Source organism: Mastigoproctus giganteus, chromosome 9 (genome assembly GCF_048544385.1).
Source record: "Mastigoproctus giganteus isolate SK-2022 chromosome 9, ASM4854438v1, whole genome shotgun sequence".
NCBI classification, from domain to species: Eukaryota; Metazoa; Arthropoda; class Arachnida; order Uropygi; family Thelyphonidae; genus Mastigoproctus; species Mastigoproctus giganteus.
Genome location: NC_143583.1, coordinates 106,427,471 through 106,451,805, shown reverse-complemented (window position 1 = coordinate 106,451,805; position 24,335 = coordinate 106,427,471).

Genomic DNA, 24,335 nt, shown 5'->3' with positions numbered 1-24,335 from the left:
TATCTGCAAAAGGTTTAAAGCATGATTTACCTAAGCTAAACAATCCATCAATATTAATATATGATATTTCCTAAAGACATTACTAAGGAAGATTTTGTAAGAGACTTGTTTTATAAAAATTTAGGGGATTTTGGTTATAAAGAGGAAGAGGTACAGGAAATTGTTAATTTCAGATTTAGCACAGGTTCTAAGTCAGGACTGTCTAATTGGGCAGTGAGTATTACACCTAAAATTTTAAGAAGTTTGAGTAACTGTGATAGAATTTTCATAGGTTATGATTCCCATAAGTTTAGAAGATTTACGCCGAACGGGCTAGGCAACCTAAAGGTCGCGGGTTCGAATCCCGCCTCGGGCTTGGATCAGAGTAAAATGCAAAAACTTGCATTTATCAGATCACCTCGCGGGAGACTAGGCACCGGCGAAGTGATCTGATAGAGGTGTATAAAGCCTTGAATGGTTTGAGCATGCTCAATGCTGATGGGATTCTTCCTGTTGCTCAGAATAATCACCTGAGAGGGCATAAATTCAAATTGAGGAAAGACAGTTGTAGGATAGATGTGCGAAATTTGCCTTTAGCCAGCGGGTAGTTGGTTGGTGGAACAGACTTCCATCCCTTGTTGTGGAAGTTGATAGCCTAAATAAATTTAAGGTTCAGCTGGACAGGTATTTCGAACGAACGGAGGGGTGAAGTGGAAGTTTTTTTTTGTTTTTTTTTTGTTCTTTTTGGTTGATGCTGCATAAGCTTGCTTTCTTGCATCATATGCCTCTAATAATACTAATGCTAACTTTGGGGGGTGCATTATGGCTACAGAAGCCGATGCGCCAAGAACCAAAAAAAAAAAAAAAAAAAAAGATTTACGGTGGTACCTAAATGTTTTAAGTGTTTAGGCTTTGGATATCCCTCACAAACTTGTAGTCATAAGACCACGTCATGCAGCCATTGTGCGGAAGGAGGACACGTCTTCTCAGAATGTAGAAACAGAAACAAATCACCCTCCTGTGTGAATTGCAAAAGGAGAGGCAGGGCTTTTTACCATTCAATAAGAGATCCATCGTGTCCAGAATATAAAAGGGCTTTAGATATGGCAAGGACGCGTGAATATAATGAATAGTGAACACTTTTCCAATTGTATTAAAAGAACACAAAGTAATTATAACAATAAAAGGAGGAAATGGATTTTATCCAATTGAATTCTTATAGGTCGCGTGCCGTTTTAGATCAGCTGAGGGTGATTTCATATGAAAAGAACACTGATATCCTGTGAATACAAGAACTATACTCTATGTTGGTGGCAGGGTGTCATAGGATACCTGGTTTCTCAATCGGGAGCCGTGTAATATATAGTATTAATGCTATGCCTAAAACTGCTATTATTGGCTTGAATAGTGATATAAATGTAATTAAAATAGCAGGTTTGTGTAACTAGGTAGCTACTTGTGTACATATTCAGACAGCAGTTATTAGTTTTTATTTAGTGTCAGCCTATTGTTCCCCTAGTGAGGATATTGATGTATTGTTGAATTACTTGGATTCTGTAATGAGAATGGCTGGCTCAGAACATGTTTTACTTACTATAGATGTGAATGCTAAGTCTGCTTTGTGGCATTGTAATAGAACTGACAGCAGTGGATTAAGTCTGGAATACTTTATTTTAACAAATGCTTTGAATGTGTTAAATGTACCTGGAGAATTGTACACTTTTGACAATATTCATGGCCAATTCAATATTGATGTGACCGTATCCGCTTTTGGTTTGTCTCACAAGGTTATTAATTGGGGAGTGAAATCTGATTACACTACAAGCAATGGTGAGCTGTGAATACTTTAACAATGGGCTCGCAGTTTTGATATGAAACATCCTTGGGGATTCCTGCCGCGAATGACGTCACTTCCGTGACGTCATTCGCGCCGAGCACTCACTAGTAGTGTGATTAGAGCGCGTGACGCATTTTTCGCGACCGGTGTGATATCTCGAGTCAGCCTGGTCCTGGTCCTCTTTACGATGATACCTGGATACGATAGTATCTCGTATCCAGGTATCATCGTATTTATGACGTATGAAGTATTTTAATAGTATGACGTCACAATCATACTTCCTGAAGTAAGTATGACTGCAACAATACAAATATTTGTTTAACAATTTCTTTTTTCGTCTCGCATTTTCGTAACATTCCATTGTAGGTTCCCCGAACTGCAGGTATGTCGTCTCAACTACAAGGTACTTCAATCGACACTGTTTTCTAGAGTCATTTAGATAAACAGGTACACATCAGTAAACATTCAGGTACACATTAGTTACTTTAGTTATCATAAATCCATTGTATCTTGTCTTCCAGAAATTATAAAAATTTGCGAATGTTTAATAAAATATTTACAATACAAAGGCTCTTTTATTTCGTAATCAATATGCAAATCAAAATACTGTACCTAAAAGAAACGCGAAGGATTCACATAAAACCATCTACCGCGCGTGTTCGGTACACGCGCCACTTTTTTATTCGTCTCTCTCTTTTTTTTTTTTTTTTTTTTAACTAGAGAAATATAATGGATGCATTTTATTTTCATAATAAAATTTTAATGTTTCGAATAAAAAATAACACGAAATATTTCCCATATCACAAAACATTCTACAATATAAAAACAAATATTACATAAAAAACAAACTCTTCTAGAAAAGGTAAACAATAATCACAGGTTACATAAAAAAATTATTATACAAATATTCAAGAAAAATTTATTCTAAAAATTGTCATATATAGTTTACTTCTTTAATATTTTTTGTCGATCTTCCACTTTGCTCAATAGCTGAGTGATGATTACAGAGGAATGATTTGACGTAACGATCCGGATCAAATTGAAGCAATGGTTTTCCATTTAGATGTATGGTCATCATAATCTGAATTGTGTTTAATTGTCAACATTATTCAATCATTTATACAATATTATTCATTACGTTGAAAGCACTGCTAATCGCAATGGTTTCAAAGATATTTCTGGCTTTCTTAATTGAAGAGGGAATTTCACTCGATTTTAAAGATAAACTGTCTTCGACAAAATCTATAAAATCATTAATATTTATTTCATATTTTATCAGAAAACTTTAAATAAATTTCTTATTCGTTTTTCACCGTCTTGCCACGTAGACGAAAGTTCTTTCATATATCACGATTCCAGGTAGGTAGCATATGTTTAAAATTTCTCTCAGTTCCTCATTGTCAATAGTATCATTGTTTTCTTTATTTAATTTAAAATAGTAGTAGTAGTAGTAGTAGCAGTGGCATTTGATGCAAGAAAGCAAGTGTATGAGCTTATGCAGCATCAGCCAAAAAAAAAAAAAAAAAATCACACCATTCCCTCCAAATGCCTGTCCAGTTCCTCCTTAAATTTATTCAACCTATCAACTTCCACAACGACAGATGGAAGTTTATTCCAGCAATTAACCACCCGCTGGCTAAAGGCAAATTTCCGCACATCTATTCTACATCTGTCCTTTCTTAATTTGAATTTCTGCCCCCTTAGCTCCGTAATCTGAACAAGTGGAAGGATCCCATCAGAATTCAGCGTACTCAACCCATTCAAGGCCTTATATACCTCAATCAGATCACCGCGCAGGTGCCTAGTCTCCAGCCACTGCAATTTGCAGAACTTAAGCCTCTCTTGGTAAGAGGATCCCTTCATTCCCCTCACCAATCTTGTTGCCCTTCTCTGTACACGCTCAAGTAAATCTACATCCTTCCTAAAATGAGGCCTCCAGACCTGTACGCAGTACTCAAGGCGTGGCCTGACCATTGCCTTATACAGAGGGATAATCACTCCTTTTCCCTGCTAGCAAAATTCCTATATATCATTGACAAAACCCCATGACCTGCCCTGGCTGCCTGCTGCATTTCTCAGAAAACTTCATATCTGACTGCACAATTACTCCCAGGTCTTTTTCATTTTCTACCAAAATTACTCTGTTGCATTAATAACTTATCCTTAATAACGTATAACGAGGTAAATTTTAAATGTGTTCTTACTTTCGATTCCTTCAAATTCTTTCCACTTCAACATGCTCTCAATTTTAGCTTCATAATTTCCTTCAGAATTTTTCAAATTAGCGATAGCATTGATAGTTAGAATAATTAATTTATCTGCTTTTACCATAGTGATTCTGTAAAGCTTCTGAAAGGTAAGAGAGCTCCTGCAGGATGTCGATCATTAGTGCTAAATCGTTAAGAAATTCCAGATTGAAAAGTCGGTTTAATAATCCAAAATATTTAATTAACTTTCTGATTCGATTACGATTATGTTTGCACAAAGCAGGATAATTCCTCCAACCCTCCATTGCTGTCTGTAAGCTACAAGCTGCCCATCGTTGTCCGAACACACGACCAATCTTTATAGTTTCCACATCAAGTTCTTTAGCATCATCATCATCAGCCATTTTCAATCCACTGCAGGATGAAGACCTCTCCAGCAACTTTCCAGTTCCTTCTGTTTTGAGCACTGGCCATCCATTTACTACCCACAGACATGAATTTCATCTATCCATCTCCGCCTTTGTCTTCCAGGATTTCTTCTAGCTCCTCTTGGGTACCATTCTGTTATATTTTTAGTCCATCTGTCATCATGTCTTCGAGCTATGTGTCCTGCCCAAGACCATTTTAGTTCTTTATTTTTGATAAGAATGTCCTTTAGCAATCATCCATAACTCGCTCTGGTTTTTTGGAGATTGGTGATACATATATTTTTTTTTAATAAATTGCCTTCCAATTGCCTGTATGCCATTATATTTTGTTGCATTTTCTTCACACCTCGACGCGGTTTCCAAATCTGCCAACATTTCATCTTCGGAAAGTTTACTTAATATCTTAGTTGCCTCAATCCCCCCCCCCCCTTCCCTACGTTGCTACTGTCACTAGTTCTTTGAATACTGTGCAAAATATCGGAATCACTCAGATATTCAGCTACTGTGACCATGTAAACATAGACGGAGAAATTTACTAAAACGCGTGGATCATATGACTTCTTGTCGGCGTAAAAAGGAACCACAACACAGGTTGACCAGAGGCTATCCGTATCGGGAATCTTCTTAATCCTCTGACTGGCTATGGAAAGCATATTAACTAGCGCGACTTCTCAGAATGTAGCTGCATAGATTTTACGCACATCATTAACGTTGTGGGTGAAAGGGACGGTAATCCCTATCACCCTTAATTATCGCTTTCTAGTTATCTAAAGGCTAGATGCGAGGACAATGCGCACAAAGTTGTCTATCGTAATCCGTTCGTTCTCCGGAAATTATTTTAAATGTTTACGTAGAAACCAAGAGGAATTCAAAAAAATTCGCTATGAAGGAGTTCGTTAAACAGGTCCGACTGTAATTAGCTCAAAATTGAAGCAATTTTAAAATACATAACTGGTCGATTGTGCCATTAAAATACTGGGGATGGGGCCCCGCTCCTCCCCCCACCGTAGTTCCGGCTCTAGATACCCAATGATTAAATTCAGGATTTCATTTGTAAAATAAATAATCGTTTCAACAATGGGCTCGCAAATTCTCAAAAAAAAAATAAAAAAATAACAATGGGCTCTCGAGAGCCCACTATAGCTCACCACTGACTACAAGTGATCACAGCTCTATCATCTTCATAATTATATTTGATTTTAAGAGGGTAAATCTCAGTCAACCAACTGAAAATATCAGAATCAATTGGAACAATTTCTTGAAATCAGTAAACTGGGATGTTGCATATGAGTCTGTTATGCATCTCTCTGATCTGAATGCAGATGAGTATGCATTGTTTATACAAAATGTTCTATACAGAGCTCTTCATTATTCATCTAAGAGATGTAGTAAGTTAACAAAAATTGTTCCTTGGTGGAACGTTGAATTGTCTAAATTGCGTAGGGAAGTGTTTCATGCCAGGCCATGTTTTCAGAGGCATAGATCTTGGGGTTTGCTAGAGGCAAGATATTATAAAGAACTTTACAGAAATAAAAAGGCAGTATATCATAAAGCTTTAATGAAGGTTAAAATAGTATCCTGGCAAACCTTGGTCTCAGGGACAGGGAATTCTAATCTCTGGGGCCTTGTGTATAAATTGGTAATTAATAAGATACAGTCTAACCGTTTAATGTGTGCTATTCAGTATGAAAACAGAAACTAGGGACTGGCTTGCAACTATTTCCTATATAGTGGATAGTCTTTTTCCAGATAATTCTTCTAGTACTGACACTGAATATCAGTAGTGGTTAAGACAGTTAAACCTACGATATGTAGGCCAAATGATAATTTTGTATTTACACTTGATGAGTTGAGACAGGTTTGTTCGCATGTTCATATAAACAAAACTCCTGATATGGACTTAGTTGAGAACAATGTAATTTTGAAAATGGTTGAGATCTCTCCACATTTAATGCTGAATATTTTTAATAAGTGTTATACCTCAGGCACTTTTCCAGGGTTCTGGAAAGTGGCTTTGGTGAAATTAATTCCTAAAGGTAATAAAGAGCTTACTGATCCCCGTGCCTATAGGCCGATTTCGTTGCTCCCGAATTTTGCAAAAATTTTTAGAGATTGACTTATTTGTTGGCGGAATCTAATGTTCAGTTGTTGTTTCAATATGGTTTTAAAGTAAGAAATAGGAATAAATTAGAATCGATACAAAGGACAACACTATACTGGAAACATTGCCAGATACGTCACAGACTGGAAGGTCCAAGACTCTTGGACAACGTCCGACCACAGAGTGATAACCTATGAAATACGACGATCACTATACAGGACATCAGTACCCAAGCAGATGCTAAACCGCTTCGCGGTTCGAAAAGCCAACTGGGATCTCTTTGGAGAGCTGCTTGCACCTGCTGTGGCCGAGCACCTCGCCAATATGAACCCGCAATCTGACCCGAATGACACCCGAGTGAGAGTCACCAAGATCTTAACCAGCATTAGCGAAGCTGCAATGAAACGAAAAAATCCAACACCGGGTGCGGTTCCTTGGTGGACTGCAGATATCCAAAACCTAAGGCGCCAGGTGATTAAAAAAAGAAAACAGTTTCAGAGAGCGAGGAGCTCATGGCCGGCCGCAGAAATTGCAGTTTTGAGGGAAAGCTATAAAGACGCAAGAAACAGGTACACAAACCTGATAACCAAAAGCAAGCGTAAGGCCTGGGAGATGTTTGTAGGCACAACCGGAAACACCCAACCCTGGGGAGTGGTGTACAAGATAGCGACAAACAAGCTCCTCAGAGGGGAAGTCATCATGACAACAAGGACACCGCAGGGCACCCCGACTACCACATGGCACCAATCAATAAACAATATACTGGACACTATCGTCCCAGAACCAGCCATCCCGACCTTACCAGAACAACTGCAAATCTGTGCTGAGAACAATGAATATAGTACAAACCGATGTGAACCACCATTTACCCTGGAGGAACTCCGACAGGCTTCAACCCTCATACGAAACAATAAATGTCCTGGCCCAGACTTACTGGAGCCGGAAATTATTAAAAAGGTAACGGAAATTGCACCGGAACTACTACTCAATCTGTATAACCGCTGCCTTGAATCTGGCACCTTCCCAACACAATGGAAGCAGGCGAATGTAAAACTAGTCTGAAAAATCCGGCGAAGTCATCTGACTCGCCGAAATCGTATCGACCGATCGCACTGCTACCAGTTATAAGTAAACTATTTGAGAGACTACTATACACAAGAATTAGCCAACACTACCAAACAGCTGGACTTGACATGGCAACCCAATTTGGCTTTAAACCACAATCATCTACTGTGGAAGCCCTAAGAAATCTACTAAGCTCCGCAACCTCATGCGGCAGCAAAACTTTCTTGTCATATCAATCGATTTTGCTGGGGCATTCGACACCATTTGGTGGCCGAGCGTCCTGGTGAGACTACGGCGGGCCCACGTGCCAGAAAACCTCTACAAGACTATCAAATCATATCTTTCACAGAGGATAATAAGCGTCATCGCACCTTATGGAAAACTAGATCGACCTGTTCACATGGGCTGCCCCCAGGGCTCTGTTCTTGGCCCGCTCCTATGGAACATGATTCTTGATGAGTTCCTGGCCATGGACCTGGGCGAAGTCCACTCCCAGGCCTTCGCGGATGACTTAATCTTGACGGTCGCTGCAGACAGCAGGGCCCAACTGGAGTACAAGGCGAACCAGGCCCTGAGGATACTTCAGGAGTGGACACAGACTCATCTACTGAAGATATCACCGACCAAAACTTACTCGATTTTGCTCAAAGGAACATTAGACCTACGCAGGCCACCACAAATCAAAGTGGAAAATAAGACTATCAAACTAGTGGACCAACTAAAACACCTCGGCCTTATACTTGACTCTAAACTGTCATTCCAGCACCATCTGACATACATCAGAGCAAAGATTAAGAAATACTCTGCACTTGTGGCCAGAATCACAAGACGAGATTGGGGGCTCAACAAACGCACCCTGTCACTGTATTATAAAACAACCTTCCTACCAGCAATAACCTACGCCTCTCCAGCCTGGTTTCAAAAAGCCGTAACCGCCGTAAATCGACGGACACTGGACGCCACTCAACGGACAGTACTGCTAACAATCACCCGTGCCTGTTGTACCACCAGCACTCCCGCCCTACAGGTATTAACGGGGCCCTTCCTCTGGACTTAGAGGCTATTCGCTGCGGCATCACTCACAGCGTTGCAAAAGGACAACCCTGCACCTTCCTTGGCTTTACAGTAAACACAGCTGCGAATCAGAAAGAAGAAAAAATCAGACTACAAAGGCACTTACGGCAGGTATGGCAGGATCGATGGACTGCCACAACCAAAGGCGAAATTACAAAGAAATTTCTGCCCACCATAGACAGGGTGTACCCCAAGCCCCCACCCTGGTTTCAACCCGGTCTCTTCACAACCTATTTGCTGACAGGCCACGGAGCGTTCAACGCGAAATTAGCATCTTTCAGAATCCTAGAGGACCCACGTTGCTCTTGTGGGGAGCCAGAAACCTGGACACACATAATGTATGAATGTACCAACTACGAAGACCTACGCTGCAGACTTATGACAGCAACCACATACTTCCCAAGACATCTCGAGTCGCACCTACTAGATTCATGCGAAGAGTACAAGGCACTAGCCAAATTCGCGCAGGAGTTGTTCACCCGGCGCAAAACACGAATTGCTGTTCACAGGGAACCACAATAATAAGGAGAAACTTGTGTAAGAGCTGCTTACCCCTCCAGCGCAAAACACAACTTCTGAATATAAGAAACTTCAATAAGGAGGGACCTCGCGGACTCTTAGCACTACAACCTATCTGATAGAGACGCCGAAATATGAATGACGAGTGTGAGGATACCCGCTCATGCATCGCCTGCACAAAAATGGATATACAGTACAACTACTAGACAGGTCGGGACTGTCCCAGGAATGACGAACTTTCACGGCTTGTACACTTCAACTACTGGGACTACACGCAGCTTTGCTGCCGACGCCACAAGGCGATCCTACACCTGTGCTCACTTGCACAGGGCTTTTACTCCAATTCCTGGGCGGGGGAGAGAGAGGACGGCTCTGCTGTTTTTCTCTCCCCCTCGCCCACCCCTCTTTTCCTCCTGGTGGGGCATGGGCATGCCCCACTGACCTTCTCTGGGGCTGTCTTCCCTATTGACCCCATATTTCTGACTTTTCCCCCCAGCCTTCAGTCTCCTCCCCACTCTGACTAAATATCATAGCGTATGCCCCACACTACCAAAATTTTAATTGTTCAAATCAAGTCACGCATGCCCTTTTGGCCTCTAATAATCTCTTAGCGTCTTACCCTGAAAATCGCCGCGTGTTGCATTACAATTTTTTTTTTTTTTTTTTTTACATAGGCCCTAGCCACTGAAATCTCAGGAAACTAGGTGGCAGGGCCTGCCAGAGTAAAGCTCCATACTACTGTGTACCTGGTCTGCCTCCACGGGGCCAAGTGTGGGCAACGTTGGGCCTCAGTAGGGGTCCAGCGGCTAAATGGCCAGATGAACAACGATACATAACATTACACTTATACAAAATCCATACACTTTTAAATCTCTGGCCTTCCCAGTGAACTGGAACACCTACAATGAAAGCAACGCGGAGATGGGGGAAACCCCTGGTGCCGTTAGACATCAATACACTTTACACTTTACACTTTACTCACTATTACCAGAGCATGTCGCACAGTAAGCACACCTGCACTACAGTTGCTGGCCGGAACTCTCCCACTTTATCTGGAAATAGCCAAAAGAGGCTTATATTATAGATTTAAAAAGGGCATATCCACAGAATTTTTGGGGATAGCCCTTGATACAACCAACACCTTCAATGATGAAAGAAAAAGAATAGCCACAAAGCTCCATGAGCTATGGCAAACAAAGTGGGAGCAGGAAACCAGAGGTCTGGTTAACAAACGGTTTCTGACACGGGTGTCAATGGTTAGCCCAAAGCCACCTAAGTGGCATGCCCCTGGACTTTTTACAACATTTATATTGACAGGTCACGGCTCCCTAAAGGCGAAACTAACCTCCTTAGGCCTGACCGATGACCCAACCTGCACCTGTGGTGAAAGTGAAGACTGGGCACACATTCTATATGAATGTATAATATATGACATCCCCAGAACAGAGCTAATAGCACAGATTGGTCCCCTTCCCAGGGGAGAAGAACATATGGTCATCATAGAAGAGCAAAATTATAAAGCTTTTACATCTTTCACACAGAAAGTATTCGAAATGCGCAGAGCAATCCAAAGAATGGCAATTCATCTCCCCAGCAATTAAATTAATCAATAGTAAAATTGCCCAAGTTTCCCACCACGCCCAGACGATGACTTAAAAACTGTTAGGATAGCAGTATTCTATGCCCTGACAGAAACCTGACATAACAAAGCTCCCCAGGACTACCCTGCCATGTGTAGCAACCTGGGGCCCCACACCAAATACGTAACCATGCAGGGGAGGGAGATGTACAGGCAGCCAGGGAAGCAGATTAACTGAAAAATATCAGTAAGCTAGTAGCAAGGGGAGGCAATGTAGAATGAAGGAAGAATGAATGAATGAAAATGAAAGATAGAATGAATAGGCTGGGCACTGAGTGAACTAGGAATTATGGAAAAAGGGAATAAATGGCAGTTTTGGTGAAAGAAAGAGTGACCTAGCATGAGGGAAAGAGAGAGTGAATGGGAATGAGTGGAAGAGCAAATGTAATTGGCCGAAAGAATACAAAGTTAAAAATAACTTACATTACTTTATATATATACTGTACTAACAAACATTTACTAACCACATAAATACTATCACTGCATTCTTCCCTGGCCTGCAAAAAAAAAAAAAAAAAAAACTTGCGGCTAGGCCTGCACCACAACTGCAGAATAACAGTAAGTTGAGGGGCCCAGAGAGTGCAGTGGAGAAAGTAAGAGTCGAATAAATGAGATGAGAGCTAGAAAAATGAATAAAGGTGTAAGCGTGTGAGGAAAAGAACACAAACCATAAATGCTACAGTTAAGTACGCGCTAACCCTAGTTTTAATTACTATTTAAATTTACACTACACATCTTTGCATCCCCTCCTGGTGTGTAAGAAAAATATGAATGAGTTGAGTGAAAAAAAAAAAAAAAATATATATATATATATATATATACTGTATATATATAAAAAACTTGGACAAAAATTATAAAATAAGAAAAAAGTATTAGAAAAAAAAAATTAATTAAAAAAAAATAAAAATAATAAAAAGAAAAAAAAAGAATGCAAGTAGAGTGAGAATGCAGATTATGAATGAAGTAAATGTGTGTCTCGCCCACCCCCTCGCCAGCTAACATATCCCGCCCCCGGAGCGGGATTGGAAGCTTGACCTTCATACCGGATTCGACACTGCTTGGACATGACACCGACGAAGACATTCTGCGGCTTTGCTGTCAACACGCCATTGGCGATCTGAACTGGGTACTCTAACCTGGTTCCCTTTAAAACCCCATCCCCAGGCAGGGGAGGGAGGAAACGGATCTCTGTCTCCTCTCCTCCCTGCCTACCCCCCATACTTCGCCTGGTGGGGCTCGTCTCCATTGACCTCTTTGGGGATGCCTACGCTATCGTCCCTATTCTTCTATCTGTTTTCCCCTAGTCTTCAGAGGCACCTCTGTAGCCAGGTGGGCAGGAGCAGCAGTGCGTAGCACCCGCTTCTTGATTAGACCGGGGTTCGAGCCCGTGATCACCAAATACGGAGGATGCGGAAAGGTCAGGGAATGACCACCGCATATCCCCAGAGCAATATGGCCTTAGTTGCTAATGTTCCTAAAAAACCAAATAACCCAGTCTTCAGTCCCTCCCCCTCTCTCTCACTAAATCGACTGAGTAAACCCTTAACAATGCCGCCAAATTGTAATCAATGTCCAAATTCTACCGGTTTCGTGTAAATCTCTAAGACAACTAACACTATTAGCTTTTATCTAGCGTATAGCCTCACATGTCTAAATTTAATAACATCAAAATTGTGCCCGACCTATTAGGCCTTTAACACATCTCTTTAGTGTTCAACCCCAACCAGCGATTTCCTAACAGCAATCCCATTAAGAATTAATGTCAAATGCATATTTTTTTTTTTTTTAGGTCCTAGGCACTGAAATCCCAGGAAACTAGGTGGCAGGACCTGCCAGAGCAATTTGTTGTGATACTGGATACACCCAAATGACTAAAAAACTCCACCTGGCAAGGTATGGACAACGTCGGGTTTCTTCTAGAGGCCTGGCGGCCAATAAGCCGGACAAACAATGGGCAAAACATATCACACTGCACAGACACGGCCCACAGACTTTCAAGTCTCTGGCTTGACAGTGTACTGTCCTCAATACAACGAAACACACGCGGAGATGGGAGAAATCCCAGGTGCCATCTGACACGAACATACCTTATGGTTTTAAACAGAAACATTCTGCTGAAGACGCACTTAAGATCTAGTGGATTATGTTACTAACTCGAGGAGTAAATATGTTCTTGTCATTTGCAGATGTCTTGTTATTGGTAGATGATACAAAGTTGGCAGGGTTGTTAATGACAGTAATGGCAGTGTGCTACTGCAACAGGATCTAGATAATTTGGGCATATGGGCTAAGAAGTGGCAACTGAAGTTTAACCTTGACAAATGCAAAGTACTACATATGGGTAGAAGTAACCCCAGAGAAACGTACCAACTGTGTGGTACAACACTTAAGGTGGTAGAAAATGAAAAAGACCTGGGAGTAATTGTGCAGTCAGATATGAAGTTTTCTGAGCAATGCAGACAGGCTGCCAGGGCAGGTCATGAGGTTTTGTCAATGATATATAGGAATTTTGCTAGCAGGGAAAAGGAGGTGATTATCCCTCTGTATAAGGCAATGGTCAGGCCACGGCTTGAGGCCGACCGGGCTAGCCGAGTGGGTAAAGTACCTGCCCGGCAACCCAAAGGTCGCGGGTTCGATTCCCGCCTCGGGCTTGGATCACTGTACTGCAAAAACCTTTGGAGGTGCAATATGGCCACAGAAGCCGATGCGCCAACAACTACCAAATCAAAAAAAAAAAAAAAAAAAAAAAACGGCTTGAGTACTGCATACAGGTCTGGAGGCCTCATTTTAGGAAGGATGTAGATTTGCTTGAGCGTGTACAGAGAAGGGCAACAATATTGGTGAGGGGAATGAAGGGATCCTCTTACCAAGAGAGGCTTAAGTTCTGCAAATTGCAGTGGCTGGAGACTAGGCACCTGCGTGGTGATCTTATTGAGGTATATAAGGCCTTGAATGGGTTGAGCACGCTGAATTCTGATGGGATCCTTCCACTTGTTCAGATTACGAATCTAAGGGGGCATAAATTCAAATTAAAAAAAGACAGATGTAGAATAGATGTGCGGAAATTTGCCTTTAGCCAGCGGGTGGTTAATTGCTGGAACAAACTTCCATCTGTCGTTGTGGAAGTTGATAGGTTGAATAAATTTAAGGAGGAACTGGACAGGCATTTGGAGGGAATGGTGTGATTTTTTTTTTTTGGCTGATGCTGCATAAGCTCATACGTTTGGTTTCTTGCATCACATGCCACTACTACTACTACTATTTATATTGACTTTGAAGGAGCGTTTGAAATGAAAGTAGTATACTCAGTTCTTTAAGAGATCTTAAATGCCCAGAGGTACTTTATAGGGTTATTGCCGGCTACTTAAAGAATAGGAAAATTATAATACACTCAGAACAAATGGTTTATTCTAAGATTGTAACGCTTGGATGTCACAAGGGCTCTGTTCTGTGGCCAGTGTTTTGGAATCTTGTTTTGAACTAGTGGCTACAAAAGACAAATCTACAGTGTCATAAGATCGCGTACGCCGATGATTTAGTTTTATGTTTCCCAGGTAAGTCTAGATCTTGCAGTTAGACGGGAACTTAAATATCAGGGAAGAAAACAGTCATGATGTTATTCAAGGAGAAATTAGATGTGGAGAGACCTCCTAGGGTATTTGTTGAGGGTAAGTTAATCCCCATGGTGGATACTACAACACATCTTGCAGTCTAGATCTTGCAGTTAGACGGGAACTTAAATATCAGGGAAGAAAACAGTCATGATGTTATTCAAGGAGAAATTAGATGTGGAGGGACATCCTAGGGTATTTGTTGAGGGTAAGTTAATCCCCATGGTGGATACTACAACACATCTGGGTGTTATTATTGATAATAAGATTTCTTTTTCGCAACATTTGGAGTATCTTGATGAAAATGAAACGGTTAAAATTTTTTCCTCGTCAAAGGAAAATGTTACTCTCTCTGTTTAAAGGTTGTAGAACTGTATCGAATAATGCCCTCCAGGTTTTGTCTGGATGCATGCCCTTTGACTTATATGTTGTATACAGGACCTTTTGTTACTTTCTGAGAAAGGATTATCAGCTGACACTCATGGGTATAACTTCTAATATTAACAATGAACGTAAAAAGGCTAAAAGGTTGGTAATGGATGAATTAGTAAGTGTTAAGATTAGCATTAGTAGAGTAATATGATGCAAGAAAGCAAGCTTATGCAGCATCAGCCAAAAAAAAAAAAAATTATCAACTTCCACAACAAAAGATGGAAGTCTGTTTCACTAATCAACTACCCGCTGGCTAAAGGCAAATTTCCGCACATCTATTCTACAACTGTCTTTCTTCAATTTGAATCTGTGCCCCCTCGGGTTCTTAATCTGAGCAATAGGAAGAATTTGATGGGCATTCAGCTTGCTCAACCCATTCAAGGCCTTATACACCTCAATCAGATCATCTTGCAGGTGCCTACTCTCCAGGCGCTGCAATTTGAAGAACTTAAGCCGTTCTTGGTAAGAGCACCTTTGTTCCCCTCACCAATCTTGTTGCCCTTCTTTGTACTTCTAGCAACTCTACATCCCTTCCTAAAATGAGGCCTCCAGACTGTACACAGTACTCTAGGTGTGGCCTGACCATTGCCTTGTATAACGGGACAATCACCTCCCTGTCTCTGCTAGCAAATTCCTATACAGTATCTCGTAAGTACCCTCGTTGTTAATATGATCAAGTTAATTCCGTTGACCTGTCTGCCCTGCCAACGGAAGTTGCTACTTCTTGGGTAAGTAGTAGGCTCCTAGTGACAAAACTTATGTGGGTTTTCTCCTAGTTACGAGTGGAGTTTTTTCCATATATAGTATTCTCTTTTATCGGCGTATGATACTTTGAATAACACTTACTTAAAATGTCTGGTCTTGGTTAGTTAACTGGAAGAATACTGGTGAATATTGATTACTACAGGTTATTAGTAAGCAGGCTGTATACATTATAGGGGAAATAAGTGGGGAGAGTAATTAAGTAAATAAATCTTAATTCGCAGTAGTAAAGAAACTCCATTGTGTAACAGCATATATCATCTTTTAAGGGCACAAAGGGTAACATTGTTGTACAAGTTGGCACTAATAATATTAAGAGTAGGAGATCTGAGGACTTAACAAGTATGGATGGGTAAAATGGGAAGTTTTTTTTTTTTTTTTTGGCTGATGCTGTATAAGCTTGCTTTCTTGCATCGTATACGTCTACTTATGCAAATACTAAAAAGTACCGGCAGGAAGTCACGAATTAGTATTGAATTTAAACGTGTCTGCAATTCTGCTCAGACAAAGTAAGAGGGAGTTCGTGTTTGGAGCCTTGTCAATCAATTTGGCCCTGGAGAGAATGTGCAGGACTCATGTTGTAGACTTTTTCTCACCGTCGTAGGTGCTTGTTAACAGGAGAGACTGCTTCTACAGGGAAGTACTACTTTCACCTCTGCCTGCAGCTTCTAGAGCCGCAGGCAGAGGTGAAAGTGATTCTTGCACGGCTTCTGTTTGAACATGCAGCAGCTCAGACAACAAAGTAAAGGAAATTTAAAAGTCTGCCGTGGGTCATCATGGAACAAGAAGATACATAGGCTGTATTTCCTTGTTCGGATAACTAAGCCCGAACACATCCCAAAGTAAGAACAGGTTCTGGTATACTAGCATGTACACCAATCTTAAGAGCATAGCAAACAGAGACATGGTATCACTCAAATATAAGCGATGCTGAATTCGAATATGGGGAGAACAACGTGTAGAGAAAGGACAGAATGGGGAGGATTGTGCTCCTTAGTTAAGAAGCACATAAAATCAGTGCATCCAGTTCACACGGGTGGCCAGTGCAATGTTGAGTAAGTTTGGTGTGACATAAGCACTGGGAAAGCAAATATGAGAGTAGGATTGTGTTGTAGGCCGAATGACTATGACGAGTATAACGAACAACTGTACAGAGAAATAGATTCGGCCATTAAATCAGAATGTCTTATAATGGAGGATTTTAACTTTCGAGATGTTGACTGGAATTTGAGATTGGTCACTCACACACTATCAAGAGTTTTGTAGATTTCTTGGATGTCTGTTTTCTACACCAGCACGTTAGAGATGCAACAGGAGAAAGCAATATCTGGTTACCAGCAGTGATTCCTCATGCATTAATAATTTGCAGGTAAAAGACCCACTGGATGGCAGCGATCACAATGTACTAATGTGGAATTTAATTAGAGACATAACTGCTGTCAAGGATAAAGGGAAACACTTTTGCTTTCGTAAGAGTGACTAGAGTGGTCTCAGACAGATTTCAAATTCTATGCAGTGTGACCAACTAATGATGTTACCAACAGTAAATTCTAAATGGGACGCATTCAATGAAGTATCACAGAACCACTAAGCTTTTCATACCAACGAAGAAAACTGTTCAAGGCTTAGAACTAAATGGACGTAAGATGAATTACTGAAACACGTGGCAGAGAAGAAAAGTGCATGGGATGCATATAAATTATCAGGTAATATAAAAACCTATGGTATATATAAATTATTCTGTAATAAAATCACAAAGGAGGTTAGGCAAGCTAAGGCAGATTATGAGAAGTCTCTGACAAAGCCTTCAATGAAAAGCAATGATTTCTGAGATTATATTAACAGTGGAAGGAAGGGATTGAAATCATATTGGGCCACTTGATGTCAGTAGGATAACTGATGGTGACCCTGCTCAGGTTGTTGACAAACTGAATTGGTATTTTGCATCTACATTGACACATGAAGAATTCTTTAGGGGTATGGATGTCAGAAGTTTGTAAAACTGTAAAGGACATAAAATTGTTGAAAGTGAACATAAAAAGGTGCCTACGGTTATAGAACCCATCAGATTTGTTAGACTAGGTCACCCCATAAGAAATCCATGCTGTGACTGCAATAGAATTGTATTCTGATGAGATGGCCCTGTATTACTTCTTTAACCAGTGACTCCATTATTTCCCCTTGAACAGACATTAAGATAACAGGTATGTAATTACTCATGTCACCTTTTGGTCCCCCATTATGAATTAGGGATGCATTTGCACATCTCCAGTTCAAAGGGACCTTCCTGAATCCAAGGATGCTTTATAATATGGCTAAAGGTTTGCTTATCCCCTTTGCTTTCTCGCTTAATATAATTGGATAGATCAGCATTATCATTAGCATTGCTATTGCTAGTACTTGGCTGCCGTTAATTTTTTTGGCATTTTACAATCGCTCTACCCCGTAGCCGAGTGGGTAGGAGCGGGAGTGCGGTAGCACACGCTCTTTGAGTAGACCGGGGTTCAAGCCCCTGACTGCTGAATACGGTCGATCTGCCAACCCGCACTGGACCAGCGTGGCAGATTATGGTCCATTTTCCCTCAGCATGAATTGTTGAGGAGGCTTCCATCCTGCAGTGGGTTGATAATGGCTGCACTTTACTTTTTTTTTTTTTTTACCCATTCTTTGCAGCACAGAGATGATCTAAACTGAGTATGATGTTGAATACAATCTCGGTCAAAAATCTATCAGACACAAGATAGTCATCATGCTACGATGTTGCGAGATCATTGAAAAGAAATTGCAATGACATCCGTGCAGCACTGATAGATATTTCAGAATGTGAAAACAAAAACAAAAACGTGGTTAATGAAGTATAAGTTTTAATTAAAAAAAAAAACTGAACAGCTTAGAAATGGTATTAATTATGCATTTGGGTACATCTGATCAGGCAGGCAGGTGAATTTCTAAAAAAGCTGAATTGCTTAGAAATGACATTAACGTCAGTCATTTGGGAAGATCTGAAAAACACTGATAGAGTAAATAAAGCACTCCAAGAACCTGAAATTAAGTTGTGCGTAATTATATGATGCTCTTCTGAATTATTTGGTTGATGTTGGACAAGAAGAGAAATTTGATGATTTTGAAAAAATGACAAAAAACTTTGTTCCAAATTTTGATTACATACAATGCGAAAACCGAAAACGGAACAGGAAGAAACCGTTTAATGAAACACCTGAGCAATTAGTACCAGAATTAAGCAAATGATGCATTTCGAATTCAGGTTGTTTATCGTATTTTAGACGTTCTAGTCACAGAAATGACAAAAAGGCGTGCCGCATACAGCACGTTACATGACATCTTCAGGTTTTTTTGCATACAAATCTCCATCAAAAGATGAAGTTCCATCTAAAGCTAGAGAGGTAGTCAATCATATCATATTCGTCAGAGTTATTCGTCAATCATATTCGTCAGACTTGGAAGAAGACTTTGTTGACGAGTTTGTGATGTTTTCTGTTGTACAAATACAAAATGTCTGTAGCGGAACTGATAAAATCCAAAACGAACAAATAAACTTACACGTTTTCGAAATGTGCGTATTGCTTTGAGGATTTATCTATCGATAATCGGATCAAATGCAGAAGGAAAAAGATAATTTTTTAAACTTAAGCAAATCGAGAACTGTATGTGCTCAACTATGAGCGAAGATCGCCTATCATATTTGACCCTTCTATGCATTGAGAGCGATATTACTCATAATATGAAGTTTGAGGGCGTTATGAAAGACTTTGCTGCAACGAGAAGACGAAAAAAGAAACTTTCTTAGAAAATGTTATAAGTAGCATAAACATTTCAGAATTATTTTTTTGAAATATAATTTTGAAGTTTTAGCTGCATTATTATTATTATTTTTTTAAATTTTTCCCTTCTTTCGTAGGTCCTAAATTTTTTATAGACCATAGGCACTGTGCCTACGGTGCCTAATGGGAAATTCCGCACTGACTGAGCGTATATAAGGCCCTGAGAGGAATTAGTAAAATTAATGAAGGTAGAATAATCACTGTTCTAAACAGTTCCAAAACTAGGGGTCGTAAATTCAAATTACAGGGCTTGAAGTTAAGATTAGATTGTGGGCAGTTTTCTGTTAGCTGGAAGTCACGTAATTTGCGTAATTTCCGTTTCACATTTTACTCAAAGATGTTTTCACATAAAACATCTTTATGTGTACAGGGTACACGCGCTTCTTCGTTTTTTTTTTTTTTTTTTCTTGCCAGCTCAGCAAAAGCTCCTTGCACTAATGGCGAATACTATTACTATATCCTGACTTACAATGTCAGTTATTCGTTTGCGCAAACACGCTAATTACTTAATTTCATAGTTAAAATTAAAAGTCACTAAATTCTTGTTAATATGATAAACTCGGTTCCTGGTGGAGACTTTTCGTATGATATGTGATTATGCAATTTATCTTTGCATATGCAAAACTCGAGACCATTATTTTCAGTTTATTTATATTTAAGAAGGGTAGTGTACAAGAGATTGTTTAATCCTGAGAAGATATATAAAAGCTAAGAAAGCAATATATAAAAATTGAATATTACTAAGAAGGAATATTTTCAAAGGTTCAGTGTGAAGCAATATTTTGTGACAGGCTGATATAAACTCTGGGGACACGTAACATTTTAGGCTACTCACATGGCCACAAGTGGCATAAAGTGAAGCGACGGGTCGCACTGGGCCCGCGAATTGAACATCCCTGAGTGACATCGTCACGTTGCCCAGGAGCCAGGTATCCCATAAATTCTGTCCTTTCAGTTTATATGGTGACAGCACCTGTAGCGCCTGTCGGGGAAACCAGTGCAATGAGGAAAGGCAAAGGACCTGACGGAATTCGAATGGGGAATGATTTGTGGCGCTAAGAATGCTGGAGATATCTGAGTAACCATAGGCACTGTAGGCTGTTCAAGGGCCGCTGTGGTGAAGGCGTGATGGGAATGGTCCAAAGAGATCCAGGCAACCACCCAACGTGCCGGGTCAAGGTGACCATCACTGATTGACAGTGAGGTGAATAGCGGTTGGTACGTGCTCTCCGGGATAACGGACTGCTCATGATTCCCATTTAATGGAAGATTACAACCAAGGTTCACAGAGAAATCGTTTCTGAGCACAGCATCCAGCAGCGGACACTTGCAGATAGGCCTACAGAGTAGGCGATCTGTTCATGTGCCCACACTGACCAGCTCACAATCATCTATAATGTTTCAGCATGCTTCTCTAAATGATTTCATGATATGTTTCCATTCTAGGGTCGCCTCTTCGACACTGGATTCTGATTTTTCCAAGCTATACCAGCTGTATGCTTCTACAAAACCAGATGACTTGACTTATGGATAGGATTGTGCTGATGATGGCTCCTTCCCTGTTGTGAGGTTTCTGCTCTTCTAGATAGTACTTTCTCCTTCACTGTTCCCTGCAACTTCTCTTCTCCTTGGACCTGGATACATATCCAGGTGGGACTTATGTGCAAACTTTGGCACAATGCAAACTCGGGCCGTATCTTCCGAGTAGGATCTGCTGACGACGAACTGTTCCAGTGGGATTTATATGCTGTCATATTAACCTCTTCTGTGGTTAAGATTGATACCTGCCATGTGAACTTCAAATGGCACTCCCATGGAAGCATTTGTCTCCCTGACTTCCCCTCTTGGGGCCAGTCTCCTTTCATACTCCTCTCTGTTTCCATCTATGATAGATCCCCCTCCATGGCCAGCTCTTATTTAACTATATTCTGACCCACTTTTTTTTCGCTATTTCCTTACTCTGGCTGGCCTCACTCCTTCCAAACTTTTTTTTGTCCAGTTAGGAAGCTCAGTGACCCTGGCAGAGGCTAGCCAGAGTATAATGGGCAGCCTGGCTCACCTCCCAGCAGTGGTGGGGGGAAACGTAGGGTCCCACTAGGCACCCTGCGGCCAAGTAGCCAAAGACATAACAACAGAACATAACACTACTCTGACACAACCCAGACATTACACTTTTTATGGCTTTTACAGAGGTTCTATACTTCTCCACAAAGTGCCATGGCACATATGTGGGAAACTACCGGTGGCACCTTCCACAAAACACAATGCCCACATTGACCCACCGCTATTGACACCTCCACCTGCAGTAGGCATGGGAGCACCATTCCCGGACATTGGACCACTTGAAAAGAGTCGCTTGCTCTGATGAATCACGGATCCAGCTCCATCATTCCGATTGACCAGTATGTATTGGAAGGCAAGCAGGTGAATAGCAACAACCAGACTGAACGGTTGGATGAAAACAGGCCGGCGGCGGTGGTTTCATGGTTTGGGGAATGTTTTCATGGACACACTGGAATATCTCATCCCCATTGACACACCACTCATCGCCAGGTCCTATCACAGAGATAGGACCTGGCGATGAGTGTTTTCTTGCGGAGAACACTCATCGCCAGCCTCCTAATCACAAGGACCCAATACGTACCGAACAATGAGGAACACCACCTACTAGACATGCCCGAGGAGTTCACAGCCCTCAGCCGCTATGCACAAGAACTCTTCTCCAGAAAGAAGACATTATAGCCATCTACCAAGATGGACCAAACTGAAAAACCCCAGGATAAAATTACAGATAGCGGAGATATGTCCAGCCAAGTACAACACGAAAACTCAATGACCAGAGATGGGACAAACCCCCCACAAGAAAGGAACACCGGACTGTCACCATAAAGCCATGTTACGAAGGAAGAAGAGACAAACCACACTTGGAGGGGACCTGGACCTGTGCTTGTTCTTGTGGTAAGCCAGACCCAACAAGTCAGCAGGGGCACTGCCGTCACGTAACAAGACTTGTCACAACCACTAGACTGAGCTCTACTCCAGGAATGAAGTAATCAAGAAACAGACAACTACACCGGACTAGACAAAAAAAAATGCAGCGATGATGCAAAAGCACCCTATGACGACCTGAACACCCTAGTGCGGTGCCTTTCCTTCCACACTTCCTGGCAGGGAGGGGAACACCTCCTCCTCCTCCCTCGCCGCCCTCATTTCCCTCTGGTGGGGAACGGGCATGCCCCACTGCCAACTCTGGGGTCGCCTTCCCTATTGACCCCATATTTCTGTCTTCTCCCTCCCCTACTCTGCCTAAACAGCATACGCCCCACAGCTATCAAAATTTATAAGTACAAATCTAACTGCGTTGATATTAACCTTTCGGCTTCCATTTTATCCAGCGATTTCCCAAAAATTTTTATTTTAAATTTTATTTTATTATTATTATTATTTTTAAGGTCCTAGCCACTGAAATCTCAGGAGATTAGGTGGCAGGACCTGGCAGAGTGAAACTAAAACTACTGGGTTCCTGGTCTGCCTCCACGGGGCGAAGGTGGGGTTACCTTGGGCCTCACCAGGTGTCCAGCGGCAAAACGACCAGATGAACAGCGGTACACGACACTACACATGTACAATATCCATTCACTTTAAATCTCTGGCATTTCCGGCGAACTGGTACACCCACAAGGAAAACTACGCGGAGATGGGGGAAACCCCTGGTGCCGTCTGTCACTAAATACACCTTACACCTATCTCGGTATTGTTTCGGCTAACTTTTGCCCTATATGGTACTATGTGTCCAGACGGCACTGGACTCACGCTGGTGTCACAATGTCCACACTGTGCAAGGATGGTTTGAGTATAATGTCCAAGAATTACTTATGCTCCTCTAGTCGCCACATCCTTCGACATCAATCCCATAGAATATTTGTGATACACACCATAGGATGTGATGGAACGAAATATTTACTAGTCCACGCCAGTGCCTCGCTCTGGGACGTCCTTCTGTGCAGCTGATCCAGGATACCCGAGGATACCTTCCGCGGTCTCGTGGAGTCGATGCTACGCCAAGGGTAATCGATTATCCTTGGCGTAGCATCGATCTAATATGGGCGCACAATATTATTTATTGTGCGCCCATATTAGAAGTGCCAAAACTGTAACTGAAAAACAAACTGAATCTAAGAAATGCATCAATTTCGCATAACATACACCTGGTTTTTAGATTTTTATGTATTTTCAAAATATTAAAAATGTAATTAATAATTTTTATGCTTTCATCCAAAATCCATATTTCATTCTGAAAAAAATTTATAACCTTTTGTGATTATAAAAGAACATCAATTTTTATTCTTTTGGATTTTAAACTGTGGTAACCTGTTTTTTAGGATTATTAAAATGGTGAAAAACGTCCTGTGCAGCTGTTTTGCAATGGATCTCGCTGTCTGGTGTCAGTCCCTCTTGGCCTGCAGGAGTATATAGCGGTCATCGCTGGGCGTTGTTTTTCGTTCTGAAGGCCCACCACGCACGTGAGACGATGCTCTGGGCAATATCGAGCTCTGCAGCCACACTCCTCGCACTTCGACCTTCCCAATTATTCGAGCTCGGGTAAAGTCATCAAGATGTTGTCTACTGGCCATTTCATTGTCTGTAGCACTGTATGAAACCAATCGAACGTCTGTAACAATCGTGCTCACCATTCGATAATTTTCACATAACTGCTGCTTTTATCTGTTTATGTGAGCCCTCTCATCACGATTTAAATTTTTGCATGTGTCCCAGTTTTCTACTGAACGGCCACAGTTATGCAAATAGCCACAGACTGTGGCTATCAACAATTATGCA